At 36.2% G+C, this 16,512-nt stretch overlaps 2 long non-coding RNA genes and 1 other non-coding gene across 3 annotated transcripts; all 3 read left to right on the forward strand.

Moving 5' to 3' along the window:
• Positions 1-3,041: 3,041 nt before the first annotated feature.
• LOC150038474 (uncharacterized) lies at positions 3,042-7,498 on the forward strand. Its single transcript, XR_016532421.1, has 2 exons — positions 3,042-3,195; positions 7,053-7,498. It is a non-coding gene; the product is annotated as an uncharacterized LOC150038474 (long non-coding RNA).
• A 1,981-nt stretch (positions 7,499-9,479) lies between these two features.
• LOC120070451 (small nucleolar RNA R71) lies at positions 9,480-9,586 on the forward strand. The gene has a single exon (XR_005479947.1). It is a non-coding gene; the product is annotated as a small nucleolar RNA R71 (small nucleolar RNA).
• A 3,801-nt stretch (positions 9,587-13,387) lies between these two features.
• Positions 13,388-16,250, forward strand: LOC120068040 (uncharacterized). Its single transcript, XR_005479074.2, has 2 exons — positions 13,388-15,939; positions 16,070-16,250. It is a non-coding gene; the product is annotated as an uncharacterized LOC120068040 (long non-coding RNA).
• The last annotated feature ends 262 nt before the right edge of the window (positions 16,251-16,512 follow it).

Here is a 16,512-nt window from a genome sequence, read left to right on the forward strand (position 1 = left end):
AATGTAAGCATATCTTGTGGACATATGACTAGGATGATTAGTATGATTTGGCTGGGATTGTTAGCATACCCGAATACGTCTAGTGGGATTTGTCGACATGTGCACATTCGGCGGGTTGTATTGGGTACTGGGATTGTTTTCTCGTAACTTGTATTTGGTTGAAATGGTTTACTTTGGAAAACTTATGATCATGCTATTGTTGTCTTAGTTAATAGACTGTGATATTTACATTTTTATATTTTGATATTGTTTTATGACTGATTGTCTATGAAAACGTTTTCAAAATGAATTTCAAAAGCAAAACCTATCTTTGTATAAAAACATATCACTCACTAGGCTTCCCAGCTCATGTTTTCCAAATGTTTTGTTCCCCTTTCCCCCAAGTAGCACAAGAGTGGAGTTCTAGGATACTGCTAAGGTCAAGGTTTGTCTGCCATACTACGACCATGTTTCAGGATTTAAGTATGCTCTTTATGAGTTTTGTAACCTAGGAATTAAGTTGTATAAACATTACTTGGATTGTGATAAAATAATTTTAGCCAGAGAGTTGATGTTATTTTATACTCGACTATAGGGTTGTTAGTAAAACAGGTTTAAGATGGGCAGTAGATATCACAAAATGGTGATATTTTTCATCCTCACGTCTCCTTGCAGACAAAAGAGAAAGCTCAGGAGAGGGTGTAACACACAGTTTTCAACCCAACCCTCTTTCCCATCATTTTTACGCTTCATGATCTCATTTTCTATTTCACCCTGTTTTCAACCCAACCCTCTTTCCCATCATTTTTACGCTTCATGATCTCATTTTCTATTTCACCCTTGATATCTCTGATTCCCAATAATTATGATTATATTCCAGCCTCTTAAATAATCCTTGAAAACCTCAAAATATTATGGAGACGTCAATAGGTACTTGAGGCACACTTTTGATAAGCGTGTCCTGAAGACAATTATTTGCTCTACACATGTTGCAAGCATGCTAAAACGATTGTCACAACAGAATACAATGACTAACTCCAGTAGAACTGCAACCTTGAACTATTTGGATATAGCAGAACTCTTGGATACTTGTTCTCAACTCAACTCAAGATGAAAATAAAGAAAGAAATGAAAGATTTTTTTTTTTTTTTTAATTTGAAGTGAGATGCTACAAATGGAGAAACAAGTTGCTACCTATAGGCTAGCAACTTATCAATTCTCCAAAATACAAAATAAAATCAAATAAATACAAAAATTAAAATATTTGTCAAATTTAATTCAATTGAGTTGTTACTTAATCAAAATCAAACATAACACGTCCAAATTGAAGAAACTACAAATTTAACTTTTATATATGCAAAATTTGTACATGAAACATCATCCAATTTGAAGTTTCAATCTAATTTGAAACTTTTTAACTATGAATTTAATCTATATAATTAAATTCATTTGTTTATGTTTCAATATTCAACTGTTTCACTTTATTTCACTATAAACACAAAGTTTGAATATTTTATTATCCTCAAGTATTTATTAATGCTCACTTTGATATTTGAAGTTAACTTCAAATGAACTAATTAATAAAACTTATGACATGAATTTTTAAAAAAAATTAAATTTCATAGTGATAAAACTTATTATAAAGTAATTTCATTTTGATTAATTTTAACTAATAGACACTAAAACCAATTAATAAAAATAAATATTTTAATGAATATTCGAAGAGCGAAATTGAAACAAAATTCAAAATTAAAGAGTAAAATGAGAACCTTCTAAAATTTAGAAATCAGATAAAAACAAGATTCACAATGACGAGACCGAAAAGTATTTTACTTCTAAATTATATTATGAAGGGAGAGTTTTCCCTCTTTCATCCGTGATTAATTGGATATTAATTTTATCTTTTAACATTATTTAACAATTATTAAAGTGATAATTATATTACAATAATTTGTTTGGAGAGAGAGAACTCCAACCACATCAAAAAGAGAGAGATTAAATGTATTATAAAAAAAGAAAGAATGTACTAAAAGACAAGAGTAGATAGGAAGATTAATAATCCTCACAAGCTAGGCCTACACAAGTCCAACTTGGTAGGCCAATCAATATTCTTTTCATCTAACATAATTAAATAAAGCAATTTCTTTTTATTTTCAATTTAACTTTATTATAAATATGGGTGAATATATTTAACCATTTAGCAAAGAAAGTTTGTAGTATTATTATATTTTTTAAAAAATAAAATTAAAGAGAATAAATAATTTGGATTTTTAACTATGTATTTAATTAAGATTTAATTTTGGGCTTAGTCACTTTAGTAAACTAATAAAACTATTTTGTTAAATACAAAAAGTTAAAAATAGTTTTTGAACTGTCGGTGATGAGTTGTGGAGCATGATTTTCCCTAGGAATTGTTTTCTTTTTCTTTTTAATTTTAAGCATATTGGAATATATATATATATATTCAATCTTAACCGGTGTAAATAGCGACAATAAAAAGTTATGCACGTGATTTTTGTTCTTTTTACTGCCATAAAATGCCCTTGAATGTAAATATGGATACTAATAAATTAATAAATTGATTTGTGCCGATCAAGACATGATTCATCAAGTGATTGTCAACTCAAATATTAGAGATTCAAATATTCAGATATAAAAATTTAATTGTAGATAAATCATTTAAGTTAAATTACAACAATAGAATTTTTAAAAAAATAATGTTATTTTAAATTTATTGATAAAAACAAGGTTGAATGGAAAGAATTGACAAAATAGGATATTAAAATTGTAGACCAGGTCCACGAGTACTGAGTAAGCACATACATGTGTACCTGGTCCATGATTTAAAGCTAAATTGTGGACAGGGTCCACGATTTCCCTCCACATCACGTGACCAATTGCTAACCTGACGCTGACCTACCACTAGATGACTGCTACAAGTCTGACATGTTACGTTGACCAGGAAGTCGTGGACCACGAGTTAGTGGACCAGGAAGTCGTGGACCACGACTTCCATACTCGTATACCGAGTACACAAATTAGTGGTCCCAAAACCCTTTCCCACCACCTACCGATTACTTTCTTCCTCAATCTCCTACTTTCTTTCTTCCTTTCTTTCTCAACTCACCGCCAGTCGTGCACCACCGTCCATCGTGCTCTTCCGTCGTCCACCGTTCCCCCCTGCCACCACTGTTGTGTCGCCGTCGTCGACCCTAGGTAATTTTTTTCTTCAGTATATGATATTGTGCCTTGAATATTCATAGATCTAGTATGTTGTTTAAATGTATAGATGAAAATCTAGAGTTTTAAACTAGTTTTGTTGAAAATTTGGAATATCTAGTATGCAAATTTTATTTTGTCTAAGATTTAGTATTTTTCTACCGTTAGATTGGATTTGAAATTTTGTTTTGGGATTGTTTGAGTTTGGACTTGAAATTTTGGATTGTGTTTTTTAGTTTAATATTGTAATTTGGACTGATATTGCATTGAGATTGGGTTGTAGTTTGTTTTTTTAAAAAGAAAAGATTTGGACTGATCTTGAATTTGAGTTTGGACTTGGGTTGTAGGTTTATTGTTTTTTTTAAGAAGAAAAACTTTCATCAATTCGTTGGAGTTTATTTGTTTGAGTTTGGACTGATGTTGGATTGTAACCTATTATGTTAGACTAATATTTTGTCTATTATAACAGTTGTAAACATTTGATTAAATATGTTGTTGCGTCATAAAGATTTAGTCATTCTTAAACCCACAAATACTGAGGACAGTGATATTGATGTAGAACTTGATGAATTATTTGGAAACGAAGAAAGTATAAAACATGAAAATGAGTTGGTACCATCAGAGATGTTTACCCAAATAGATTGGGACATTGCTAATTCAATCTGTCAACAACGGTCGACATTGGAGGAAATAAGTAGATGTGTAGATAATTCTAGTTTAATACAAAAAGAAATTTTATTTGACACTAAAGAAGACCTACAGTTGGCCACAAAAAGATAATGCGTGAAAAACACTATCAGATTTTTGTAGTAGAATCGAACCAAGATATTTAGTATGTGAGATGCAAACAGTGGAAGGATGGTTGTGATTGGAGGATATGTGCTTGTCGACGTAAAACTCATGGGATGTTTGAAACTACTAAACCTTATGGGGAGCACTCATGTTTGTACTCAAAATTGACACAGGATCATTCACAGCTTGATTTGACTTTTATGAGTATTAGAATTCAAAATATGGTGAGAGCTGATCCTGGGGTTCCTGTGGCTCCTGTGGCCTTACTCCAAGAAGCAACTAAAAAACAATATGGGCATAATGTTAATTATATATCTATATGGCAAGCAAAAAGAAAAGCATTGATTGCTTTGTTTGGTGATTGGGAGAAATCATATTTGGAGGTTTTGTATTGGTTGAGTGTTGTTGTGCATTACAATCCCGGAACACGATCAAATTGGTATTTTTTGGGGTTGATACCCTAAATATCGTGGCCTTGAAGTTTATAATTGTATTTGTACAAACTTATTATTTATCTAATAAAATAAGTTGTATTTTATTTGACATTTAGTTGCTTTAACCAAAAAACCAATAAACTAAGATCCAAAGTTATTAGATGTAACTTAAACATGTATGTAGAGACATACAGGTGGATCATGTTTAAGTGATATCCTGAACAGTCTGTAGTAGATAGATAAAACTGGGTACCCTATCCTGATGACACTACGGAGACGACCCGCAATCTGATCCTGATCATTCATGTGGAGACATATAAGCGGGGCTATCCTATACAAAGTGTTTATATAAGACCGAACCACAAAATGAATAGTCTTTCTTTATAACACCATTGCTAGAAGAGACTTACATTTTATTATGATGACCATAAGTGACTTGACCTGAATCCTAAGTGAGTTGTGAACTCCTGCCTATTAAAGCGTTCCTTTAATTTGTATGGATGAGAGTGACTAGATTCGTGGACTCAATAAGCCTACCATTTTAGGGATTCGTCCGATTAGGTAGCTAAGAACACAAAGCTACATGATGCGTTATTTCATGCAATGAAATAATGATGTGGAATGCGATGGTGGAGTATGCGTTGTGCATGCAAGTTTTCTCAGTAAGACCCAAGTATAAATCCTACTGAGTTGCCTGATAAGCCTAGGGTCGAACACAGGGACTAAGGAAGACTGTATGCGATGGTAATTTTAGATCACTTTGCGGTAAAAATTAAATCAATGGTTTGGTTGGTTCGTTGTTTAAGGTATAAAATATATGCGGCGGATTTGAGAAAAGATTAATTATGCGATAGATACACTGAGTATGCGGAGGAATGGGTTGAGAAGGTCTTTAGCTAGCATTTCCTGAAAATGCGTTCAAGTTATACGATCATGCTACACTCATGCGACAACAGTTCATTTTCCAATGCAAATGCAGGAGCTCCTAATTTTAGGATGAATACGATAATGTCTATAGAGCTTATTCCTAAGTCTCTACTTCTTGCCAATGCGATGACGAAGATGCACACAAGGACAAGGTGACCACATACAATCATATCCTATCTCTAGGGTACATGCGATGCGTTAATAGCAAACAGAACTTATTCCTAAGCTTCTATCTCTTGATTATGCGGTTCTAATCTGACTCTCTCGAGCCTAGATTCTAATCTGACTTTTCCAAGCCTAGATTCTATCTTTAGACTACCCTCCCGAGTATCTCTAATGGACGAATGACACATACATAATACAAGATAATCGCATAGAATAAAGATCTCAGGTTATGCTAGCTAAGTGCTTCTCAACCCATTTGACAGATTTAGCTACTCATTCGTAATGTAAAGAGAGTGGACAAATATAAAGTTGTAATTTCTATTTTTATAAATAGGTTCAGAGTACAAAATAACAATGAAAAATAAGGATAGAGAGCTTGGTAGCAATATCTTACTTCCCAAGGATTTTATATTGTGTTATCTCTATTCTGCCCAAAAGATGTTCTTGCTTTCGCAAGAGTTGACCCTTTCTCTGATTTCGACACTCCCCGGCACTCTTCCGAGTTTACTGGGACGATCTCTCTGTGTAATCTCCCTTCACTCGCTTCCACCTTCTAAGTAAAAGAAAAACTATGAACAAGGCTAACTTCTATCTATATGGTGAATTTTGTAAACTAAGCAAACTCCTTCACTGAAGGTGTCCTTCGATATTTATAGAGCTTCATGGTAAAAGGTTTTTTCTCTATTATGATTACACTGATGGGATGATATTAATTCTCTATCTGATGCGCCGAATAATTGTCACCGAAAAGTTGAGTGTACTTGCTACAGTATGTCGTTAACGGTTTGTCAACTTAATTCAGAATCGATCGTCATCAGCTTTCTGTCCCATCGTGATTTATTAAGCTTTCACCCAGATGTGCCCACCTTGATGCGCCGGCTCTATGCAGCCACTTTTTTTAGCAGATTTTCGCGAGCGCAAACGAACGCATAGCCTTGCGGTCGCAATCTCTTAATGCGCTTGAACGTTAATTTCTTTGGATCGCATTTCTGCATTGCGACAACGTATTTTCCTGGATAAAATACATAAGTTAGCTGTTTTAAGGCGATGGACGCATGCGATCGCAATGTTGTGAACTTAATGCTTTTGGACGCAATATTGTATATTTTTACCATCGCAATCCTGCATTGTTTTATAACTTTGCGCTGTAATAACGTGCATTTTTGCCCGTTATCACACCCCCAAGTTTAAACAATGCTTGTCCTCAAGCATAAACTAAAGATTTTCTTTAGAAAGTCGACCGCATTCTCTTTCTTAGATTTCTCAAGGATGCCTTATTCCAAATCCTATGTACCAAAATCTCCTTAATTTTTATCCAGGCTTCTTAAAATATTTCTAAAATTTAGGGACCGCAAGTTTAACTTTCAAAAAGACTTTACTAGATTTCAAGGGCATCGCATGATTTATTTCATAAAAAAACTTTTCCAACTAGGATGTTTTCAAATGATTTTTATCCTTGCGTATTTTAGACACATTTTTTTTCTATGACCTTGCGCTGATCCAAGTGCCTAACCTTCGTTTTGTTTTCCCCCACAGGTGTCATGCGGACATCCAACTACGAGCAAGACGCTCTTTCTCAGTCTAAACTCACGCTTATTTGGCAGCAGAGTTGCGATCATTTTATTTATGCGGTGATCACGATTCCTACCTTTGTTTTTGCTTGCCTCCACGTGTGTCATGCGGACGTCCAACTACGAGTAGGATTCGATCGCAACATTTTTTTTTTTATAGAAACTAAAAATAGCAAGGTTGAAAAATGAATACCACACCCCCAAATTTAAACGCAACAATGTCCCCATTGCTGAAAAATTGAAAGAAGTCATGCGATGCTCTTAGAAAGTTTCGTAAAAGGTCAGTTTGAAAGAAAGCTAGTAGACCACTAACTTCTAGAAATATTTCATGAGTTGATTGTCCTAAAATTAAGTTTGACTCTAGTATATACGAAAAAATAGAAGCATGCGTTTCATCATTGAAGTCATAAATGGCAAGGAGAAATAATGATTGATCAGTGTTAAATGATTGCGCCGACTAAAGAGGATGCGATGATAAAATTTTTAAAGTTAAAATGCAATGCGATAGTGAAAATTTTGGAATAGACAAAGTCAAAGAGAGATACAACCCCCAAATTTGCTCTGTCGCCCGCATTATTTGTGGACGCATCCTGCTTTGTGGCGAACTACTTTTCTTTGATTGTGGTGACGAAATAAAGTAGCTGCGTATTTTGTGTAGCGTCTCCGCAATTGTTCACCTCGATCGTTGCAAAGAAAAATTGAGAGGGTCAAATAAAAAAACAAAGTTAATAAAATCATTTACTACGATCATTCAACACGATCACATTCCCCATTTTTTTAAAAATTTTTTTATGCAAAAAGAAAAATATAAGATAACGGATAAAATCAAGGTAATCGAAAGATCATGAGTCATTGATAGGAAGAAGGATATTCCAAAAGAGTTACGTCCCTAATGAGTTGAGTTTCATAGTAGCGCAGGGACTCCTTATTTCAATATGGGCTTTTTACGTCTAAGGCGGCTTTCTCTTCTTTTCTCGGTCTTCTGGGATCTTGACTGCCTTAATCCGAAGCCTTTCCCTATTGACATTCATCACGATCTCCCCTTTGTGCACGTCAATTTGAGCGCAATCGATCAAGAGGAATGGTCGTCCCAATATGATAGGCGCATCTTCGTCCGCTTTATAGTCCAGAATGATGAAGTTTGCCGGCAAGATGAATTTGTCAATTGAGATTGCGACATCTTTCAACTCTCCCTCAGGATCTATTCAAGATCTGTCTGTGAGTAGGTGAGTCTCCATCGTGGGCATGAGTTTGCCTATATTCAATCGTTTAAAGATTGATAGCGGCATTACATTTATACTCGCCCCAAGATCGCATAGTGCTTGACCAATATAGACCCCTTCAATTGAGCATGGGATCGTGAAGCTTCCTGGGTCGCACAATTTTGGTGGGATCATAGCATTTTGCGTTACTGCCACTGTAGCGATCTTTTCTTCATCATTCTATTTCTTTTTCAATATTTGCAGGAATGGTGGTAGCTGGACTTCTTCTATCTCGTGTTCTAGAGGCTTGAAGGTGGACGCAAATTCTGGGTTCATCTTTTCGGCTCTTCTAAATCATATGTCAATGGGTCCTCGGTTGTCACCGCATTCAAGTTGGTCGTGCTGGGTTCCTCCCCTACTTCTGCTGTCATTTTTTTGCTTAGCAAAGAGACTGCTAAGAATTGTTTCTTTCCTGTATCCCCAGAGTTGCGAGGGATCTTAGTTGAGCTCGGCAACGTCCTTGCGGTCTATTTTTGAGTTCGTCTGCGATCTGTCCTAGTTGAATTTCAAGATTTCGGATGCACGTCGCCTGATTCTGAAGCACCGATTCATTCTTCTCAATATATTGCTTCAGTAATCTCTCTAAGGATGAAGATTGTGGTGCTTGCGAACTGGTTGTTCACGGGAAAAATCCTGGTGGTGCCACTAGTTGAAAATTGTGTTGCTGATTTTTCCACGCGAAGTTAGGGTGGTCTCTCCAACCGAGATTATACATATTAGAGAAAGGGTTATTCTTTATAAAGCAAATTGACTGCGGATTCCTTGGGCATTCTTCCATCTGATGTGCTTCTCCATAGATGACACAACTTATGGTCGTTTGAACAATTGCGTTGACCTGCCTTTTTTGCGTTCCCGTGCTATTAATTGTGATGCCTTGTATCAAACTCATCATCGCATTCATTTGGGTTTGTAGGGATGCGATGGCCTCGTTGTTCACATCACTATCTTTAATTCTTAATCTTTGATTGCTTTCTCTCCAGTCCTCGTGATTTTTTGAAATGCGATCAAGTATATTTTTCGCCTCATCATATGTTTTATCCAGCAGACCTCCAGCTGCTGCCGCATTGGCAGCCGTCTGTGATGCGGGGTTCAGTCTGTGGTAGAAAATCTCCATCTGTAAACAATCTAGTAAGCCATTATGCGGGCAATCTCTTACCAGCCTCTTAAACCTCGCCCAGGCATCACTGAGCGATTCATCAATTTCCTGTTCAAAATTCGTAATTAACTTCCTCCTTCTTGCATTTTCCGTTGGAGGGAAGTATTTCTTCATGAACTTTTCCACTACTTGTTCCCACGATGTTATCTTCCTTGGTTTGAGAGAATAGGCCCATTTTCTTGCTTGATCGTATAAGGAAAATAGGAATAACGTTAGTCGAATCTCCTCGGCAGAGATATTTGAGAACACAAAAGTGTTGCAAATTTCAATAAAACTCCGAAGATGGGTGTGTAGATCCTCGCCACGCCTTACACCAAATTGTCCGGTCGTTTGAATCATTTGCAACATAACTGGTTTCATTTCAAACCTCGATCCGTCCAGAGCTGGCCTCATGATTCCTGGGGAGAAATCATATAGGTTGGGCGACGCATAGTCCCGAATGGGTCTATTGCGGTCATTCACCAGGAGGATGGGGTTGGTCATTATATTATTTGCGAATGCGGCCCTCTCTTTCGGTTGTTCCGCCATTCTTGGAGTTCTGTCTTGTTATTAGTGGTTGGTTCTCAATCTTCGTCGAAACGTTCTTCCAATCTTCAGGTCATAATTAGCCAAAGATTGAAAGCTGTAAAGAAAATCAGAAAAAATTACCGTTAGTACAATGTATTGTCGAAGTCCCCAACAACGGCGCCAAAAACTTGATGTGTTATTTTATGCGATGAAATAATGATGTGGAATACGATGGTGGAATATGCGTTGTGCATGCAAGTTTTCTCAGTAAGACCCAAGTATAAATCCTACTGAGTGGCCTGGTAAGCCCAGGGTCGAACATAGGGACTAAGGAAGAGATCACTTTGCGGTAACAATTAAATCAATGGTCTGGTTGGTCTGTTGTTTAAGGTATAAAATGTATGCAGCGGATTTGGAAAAAGAGTAATTATGCGATAGATACACTGGGTATGCGGAGGAACGGGTTGAGAAGGTCTTTAGCTAGCGTTTCCTGAGAATGCGTTCAAGCTATTCGATCATGCTACGCTCATGCGACAATAGTTCATTTTCCAATGCAAATGCAGGAGCTCCTAATTTTAGGATGAATGTGATAAAGTCTATAGAGCTTATTCCTAAGTCTCTACTTCTTGCCTATGCGATGACGAAAGATGCACACAAGGACAAGGCGACCGCATACAATCATATCCTATCTCGAGGGTGCATGTGATGCGCTAATAGCAAACAGAACTTATTCCTAAGCTTCTATATCTTGATTATGCGGTTCTAATATGACTCTCCCGAGCCTAGATTCTAATTTGACTTTTCCAAGCCTTGATTCTATCCTTAGACTACCCTCCCGAGTATCTCTAATGGACGAATGACGCATACATAATACAAGATAATCGCATAGAATGAAGATCTCAGATTATGCTAGCTAAGTGCTTCTCAACCCATTCGATAGATTTAGCTACTCATGCGTAATGTAAAGAGAGTGGACAGATATAAAGATGCAATTTCCGTTTTTATAAATAGGTTCAGAGTACAAAATGACAACGGAAAATAAGGGTAGAGAGCCTGGTAGCAATATCTTGCTTCCCAAGGCTTTTATATTATGTTATCTCTATTCTGCCCAAAAGGTGTTCTTGCTTCCGTAAGAGTTGGCCCTCTCTTTGATTTTGACGCTCCCCGACACTCTTTCGAGTTCACTGGGACGATCTCTCAGTGTAATCTCCCTTCACTCGCTTCCGCCTTTTAAGTAAAAGAACTATGAACAAGGCTAACTTCTATTTATATGGTGAATTCTGTAAACTGAGTGAACTCCTTCACTGAAGGTGGCCTTCGGTATTTATAGAGCTTCAGGGTAAAAAGTTTTTTCTCTCTTATGATTGCATTGATGGGATGACATTAATTCTCTATCTGATGCGCCGAATAATTGTCACCGAAAAGTTGAGTGTACTTGCTACAATATGTCGTTAACGGCTTGTCAACTTAATTCGGAATCGGCCGTCATCAGCTTTCTGTCCCCTCATGATTTATTAAGATTTCACCCAGATGCGCCCACCTTGATACGTTGGCTCTATGCAGCCACCTTCTTGAGCAGATTTTTGCGAGCGCAAATGATCGCATAGCCTTGCGGTCGTAATCTCTTAATGCGCTCGGACGTTAATTTCTTTGGATCGCGTTTCCGCCTTGCGTCAACACATTTTCCTGCATAAAATACATAAGTTAGTTGTTTTAATGCGATGTACGCATGCGATCGCAATGTTATGAACTTAATGCTTTTGGATGCAATATTGTATATTTTTACCATCGCAATCCTGCATTGCTTTATAACTTTGCGTTGTAATAACGTGCATTTCTGCCCATTATCACTACACAAGAAGGAATTCACTCATTTCCTATCGTTAGGATAAGTAGATAGATTGCTCTCTTAAGGACTGATTTCGAGGCTTAAACAATGTGGCGCCACACCGTCTTCTGGCTTGAGAGGGGTCCACTTATAATTGGACTATAGCTAATTGTTTATTAGAGGGATTAGTGGAACTTAAGGAGTTAGAAATAACTACATCGGTAAAACGATAATTTTGACATAGCTGTACTTACGAGAAATCTGTGAAGGATCAATACTATTGGGGTTGATGCCCTAAATCTCGTAGGGTCCTATAATTTGTTATTTTATTGTACAAACATATTATTAATCTAGTAAAATATGTGATGTTTTATTTGACATTTAGTTGCATTAAACCCACAAACCAATAAACTAACATCCAAGCTTATCTTGGTTTAAACATGTATGTAAAGACATACGGGTGGATCATGTTTAAGTGATAACCTAAATGGTATATAGTACATGGATAAGGCTGGATACCTTATCTGGGTGACATTACGAGTATGGTCCTCTTTGTAAATGTTACAATTGTTGTAAAGTGCTACAAATGATCTGATCTTGATCATTCATGTAGAGACATGTGAGTGGGGATATTCTATACAAAGGAGTTTGTATAAGACTGGACCACGAAATGTTTAGTTCTATTATATAACGTCGTTCATAATAGAGACTTACATTTCACCATAATGACTACCTTAATCCTGAGTGAGTTGTGAACTCTTACCTATGAAGGTAGTCTTTTGATTTTCATGGGTGAGAGTGGCCAGATTGCCGACTTAACAAACCTACCATTTTGGGGATTCGTCTGATTGGGGAGTTGGGAACACAACTACACAATAAGGAATTCACTTCTTCCACAATGTCGAGGTAAGTAGATAAATTTCTCCTTTAAGGGCTGACTTCGGGGCATGAACAATGTGGCGTCACACCCTCTCCTGGCTGAGAGAAGTTTGGTCATAGTTGGACTATGGTTTATTGTTCATTAAAGGAATCAATGGTACTTAAAGAGTTAGATGTTACTATAGGGGCAAAATAGTAATTTTGGCTTAGTTGTACTTACGAGCAATTTGTGAAGGGTCATCGTACTGTTGATTGGTTATATCCAATACACATAGAAATATATTTGTAGTGCGAAGAGTGCAGCTATCGGGCTTTAGTGGAGTGCCCGATAATTAACGGATGGTGAATATTTTAATTAAAAAGTTTAATTAATTATTCACATACGTTGGAGCTTCAAGCTATAGGTCAATGAGGTCCCCTCTGTAGCTTAATGGGAGTTGACGAGAATCAATTTTTAGATTAGTTTGAATTGTTCAAATTAATTGGAGGAATTAATTTAATCTAATTATATATGATATCAATTGAAGGAACTCTTATCAAAGAGTAACTCTGAGTGGAAGCAAGACCGTTCGAAATTCATTATGATAGAAATACTGTATTCATAATCCAACATACAAGTTATGCATTTAACAATAAATTACAACATGCTTTGAAACTTAAATGCAAAGGAACGAGAGACATACCGGTTGAAGAACTTTTATTTACTTTAAATCTCGCTCTCGTCAAGTCAGCAATTCTTGCTGAGATTGTCAAGTCTATCGTCCACCAAATCTCGCTGTGGTCTACCACTGAACGGACTTCTCACGAACAGATAGCAGGGAGAACATAACCACTCGAAAACCTCGGTATTCTCAGAGTGAGAATCCAGGAAGTGTGGGGTCTGTTGGAATTGGTAGAGGGAAGGAGGAAGGAACGATCGTTTACCATGACCAAGCAAGTGGGAGATATCTGAAGTCTATTGTATAGATGGGTGCTTGATCGTTTAGCAAAAGGTGCACGATCGTTCAATAAAAAAGGCCTGATCATTTAGCGATCGTTTAGTAAAATTGCTCGGGCACGCAATCGTTTAGAAAAGTCTATGCGATCGTTTAGGTAATCTGCGCGTGTTCACGATCGTTTAGGACAACTTGAGCTATCGTGTAGGCTCTCTTTTACTAGACGATAGGTAGTGTACTAAATCAAGGAGCAATTATCAGATTTTTTTTGCAAAATGAAAACCATTTTCATTTTATCCTTCAATTATGAAAGCTGATTGCAACCTCCCACTATCTCATTCAGTTATGGAGAAAAAACTACCAACAATTATCTTATAATTGTTTAATTAGAAATAAATATAATCATATGATAACTATAACCTATAATTTAATGTCACATCATATGCAACATATAAACGATAGTCCTTTTCTCCTCCACTAGATATAAATCATATTTATATCATTTTCCTCCAATTATTGTATCTCATACATCATGTTAACCATATCATATATAATTGACCAGTTCAGTCATATCGTATATAATCGAACTCTCTCTTGTCAATTTGAACACTTCAAACTGACCCAAAAATTGATTCTTAACTCGAATCCATGGAGCTACCAAGGGAACCTTATGGACATGTGGCTCGAAGCTCCAATAGTACGTGAATAGCTGACTAAACTCTTTAGCCACGAGATCCACCATCCGTTAACTGCCAAACATTCCACTAAAAACCGACGACTGCACTCTTCTCACCACAGGTATATTTTTGTGTCCATCAGATATAACCAATCAATAGTACGATAACCCTTCACAGATGCTCGTAAGTACAGTTGAGCCAATTTACCGTTTTGCCCCTATAGTTACATCTAACTACTTAAGTACCATGGATCCCTCTAATGAACAATACAACATAGTCTAACTATGTGTGGACACCTCTCGGGCCATGGAAGGTGTGTGGTGCCACATCGTTCAAGCCTCAGAATTAGCCCTTAAGGGAGCAATTTATCTACTTACCTCTACTTTGGAGAAGAAGTGAATTCCATCTTGTGTAGCTGAGTTTCCAGCTCCCAAATCAGACGAATCTCCAAAGTGGTAAGTTTGAGTTGGCAATCTGGCCACTTGTACCCATGCAAATCAAAAGACTGCCCTCAAAGGCAGGAGTTACCAACTCACTCAAGATTGAGGTCATGTTACCTATGATTATCTTAGTGAAGTGAAGTCTCTGTCATGAACGACGTTACATAACGAGACTATAACACTTCGTGGTCTGGTCTTATACAAACTCCTTTGTATAGGACGCCCCCGCTCACTTGTCTCTACATGAATGATCAGGATTAGACCATCTATAGCAAGTCTCAACACTTGTAACTATTCTACAAAGCGAGCCGCATCCGTAATGTTACCAGAATAAAGTTTCCCTCTTTTATCCATATACTACAGACCATTTAGGTTATCACTTAAGACATGATCCACCTGTATGTTACAATGAAAACCAGGGATCTTAGTTTATTGGTTTGTGGTAAAGCAATTTAAACATCTATTATTTCATAGACAATAGTGAAGAAAATATCATATATTATTACATCACAAGCGTTTGTTCAATACAGTGTTTACAAACTACAGGACCCAACGAGAGTTTAGGGCATCAACCCCAACAATAGTTACTATAATGTATTTGATACATTATAATATAATGTATATACGAGAGGAAATAGATATTTGAATATGATTCAAATATTAATGATGTGATTTGGATTCATATAATTATATTTAATATAAATTGGATTTATATTAAATATCGTTGGTGAGAGAATAGAAACTATAGGTTATAGTGTTTAATACAATATAGAAACTATAGGTTATATATGGTAAGGTAGTTATCATATAAATATATATTAAATTATTTATTAAAATAAATTATTTTAATTTATTTGAAAAATAATTTTAGGGAGGGAGTAATAACTCCCTCTCCTTTTTTTCTCTACTATGTTAGTGGGAAGTTTTTGTTTTTGCAAGGGGGTTGTTTGATCTTCTTCTTATTGAAGGAAAAACTACAGAAGCTTGCTGTAAGTTCTAGCTTCATCACTATCATCCTCCTCCTCTATTCTCTCTAAAATTCCCCCTTCCAAAATAGCCAAAGCACACACAAACTTCTGGATTCTCACCCAAAGAATATGGAGGTTTCATCATGGTGGTGTCCTCCATCAGTTCGAGGGATTTTCTCAATTGAAGATTAGTCTTCAAGGTAAGGGTTTCTGAAACCAAATTTACTCTTTTTTAAAAAAAAAAAAAAAAAATTAAGCATGTTGTAATTATCTCTTAAATACATAATCTGTATGTTGTTTGCTGTAAAATTTATATTTCGTCAATTTTAGGTTTGGGTCCCATCTCGTTTTCCGCTCAAGGACCTACAATGATTCCTTCAGTTGGTATCAGAGCGAGGTTTTTTGCCCAATTTTTTTTTTCAAAATTTCAGAATTAATTTTACAGTTTCTGGTGGGATTTAGCATTCTGTATAATTCATGTGATGATTGTTAATGAATGTGGTTTTGCAATTATGGATGGTTTTCGGGATTGGGCATTTAGTTTATTGTTTTGTTTTTACAATTTTATTTGTAAGGACCCATGTTGTGGGGCATAATTTTTGCGATAAAATTTGTAATTTAAAGTTTTGAGTCGCTCGTGCTATTCCTGGTGTCTTTTTGGAGAAAACAAAGTCCATTTTGGAAGAAGAAGATTTCATTCAACACAATCTTACTACATGGCTTATGTTCCCTTATGTGGTCCTCTTCTAAAAAGGTTAGCTTTTTTCAACACA

This window comes from Benincasa hispida, chromosome 1 (assembly GCF_027475165.1).
Source record: "Benincasa hispida cultivar pf3 chromosome 1, pf3_genome.v1.1, whole genome shotgun sequence".
In the NCBI taxonomy this organism is placed as follows: domain Eukaryota; kingdom Viridiplantae; phylum Streptophyta; class Magnoliopsida; order Cucurbitales; family Cucurbitaceae; genus Benincasa; species Benincasa hispida.